Here is a 1,999-nt window from a genome sequence, read left to right on the forward strand (position 1 = left end):
TCATAGAGTTACAGCTAAGTCACCGCACACACACAGAACCAAACATGACAAGGGCCATCGTTTTACAGGGACAGCAAAACGCAAAGCCGAGAGAGCTAATGCCCATCTCAAAGACTGAATTCCTGAAGTGTTTAGGGATTGGAAAATTCACTGGCATTTGTGTATATCTAATGCGGACTATTTTTAAGGGAATAACATTTTTAAATGGCAAACTGAAATTCTTTGCAAAAATACCTTCCTTTTATTCTCTGAACACAACACATATGATTGTGATGTAAACAGAGTTTGACGTTTTCACTCCTTTTCTTCAACAGTTGTGGCAACGGCCTTACCGCAGTGGATACACCGGTTCCCGTGAGTACACCGAAGTAAAGCGCTGTCGGGCGTGGTCGGCACTTGGGTGGGTGACCATTCAGGCCGCCATGTGCTGTTGTCATTTTTCGAGGTGCACTCAGCCTCGTGATGCCAACTGAGGAGCTATTTGACCGAATAGTAGCGGCTTCGGTCAAGAATACCACCATAACGACCAGGAGAGCGGTGTGCTGACCCCACGCCCCTCCTATCCGTATCCTCCACTGAGGATGACACGGCGGTCGGATGGCCCCGGTAGGCCACTCGTGGCCTGGAGACGGAAAGCTTTTTTTTTCTTAAACAGTTACTTTGTTTGAAATGTTGTTTAGTACTAACTGAATTGCATTGACGGACCAGGGGGGGGGGGGGCAATAAAGTGATAATCTTTCATTTCTGATTTACATGTCTTACCCACTAACACGTACTGGTTTGCGTCACTAACATGCGTTTGTTTTGTTCTCCTGTCTGTCTCCGAATATTATAGTTCTCCAGATTTTTTTGTCAGAATGATATTGGTAACAACATTATATGTATTAAAAAGTTACAGAAACATTGTAGATGCAGATTCCCTCGTCGTATAATGCAAGACTTATGGTTCAAATGGCTCTGAGCACTATGCGAATTAACTTCTGAGGTCATCAGTCGCCTAGAACTTAGAACTAATTAAACCTAACTAATCTAAGGACATCACACACATCCATGCCCGAGGCAGGATTCGAACCTGCGAGCGTAGCGGTCGCTCGGTTCCAGACTATAGCATCTAGAACCGCACGGCCATGCAAGGCTTAATTTCGGACGCAACGCGCCGGAATGGCGTACTGACACCTCCTAAAGACTTTTCTTTTAACTCTCGAACACGAAGCACCGGATATTTGAAATAGCACACTTATATTCAACGGCAAAGTAAATATGATTTGTCGCTGAGCCAGCACCAGTGAACGTGACAGTGACTGACATCTTATAGTGGCGTTCGTGTTCAAATATGTTGCCAATTTGTAGTAATGATTGTGAACTTAGATCAGTTCAATAGTAGTTGAAGGAAAATTACATTTAAAGCATTTACTAAACATCTCACTCCATGTCCCACATAGCATGATGCTTTTCTTTTCCTAACTCTTCGGAAAGTCTGGACTGTACGTGTGTACGTGACCCCGAGGCCTAGGAATATCTACACCGTCATGCCCCCTTTCCCCTCCTCCCCCCCCCCCCCCCCACCCTTGAGGACGCCTATGTGCCGGACATACGTTCACAGCGGAGCTACAACGCAACTCAAGGACCGTACAAAAATAAGGTTGGTCAGAAAGCGTTCTGTGCTGCTATTAGCTGACGCTGTGACGTCACTACGGAACAGCGTCTGCCTCGGGAACAGCGCTATAACGTCTGCGCCGCGCATTTGTGCGATGTATTTGTGGTACGTTTTAGTTTCTATTATTGATATTCTGCTATTGCTAGAATGTTACCTCTACATCAATAACTTAACCAACTTTTAAACAGACACTGCTGATTTCAAAAATAATTCAAGCATCTATCGAATCAAAACATAAAAAAAGCGCATAGTACAGTCTGTTTTTGAAATTTTCTCTCAAAGTAAATGTTGGAAATGAGCTTTCAATCTTCTAAGTTACTCTCAGAAAAGTTTTAACGTGTA

At 44.0% G+C, this 1,999-nt stretch overlaps 1 pseudogene; it reads left to right on the top strand.

Moving 5' to 3' along the window:
* Positions 1–318: 318 nt before the first annotated feature.
* LOC126189946 (5S ribosomal RNA) lies at positions 319–436 on the top strand (annotated as a pseudogene).
* The last annotated feature ends 1,563 nt before the right edge of the window (positions 437–1,999 follow it).

The sequence above is a fragment of the Schistocerca cancellata genome, chromosome 5 (assembly GCF_023864275.1).
Source record: "Schistocerca cancellata isolate TAMUIC-IGC-003103 chromosome 5, iqSchCanc2.1, whole genome shotgun sequence".
NCBI classification, from domain to species: domain Eukaryota; kingdom Metazoa; phylum Arthropoda; class Insecta; order Orthoptera; family Acrididae; genus Schistocerca; species Schistocerca cancellata.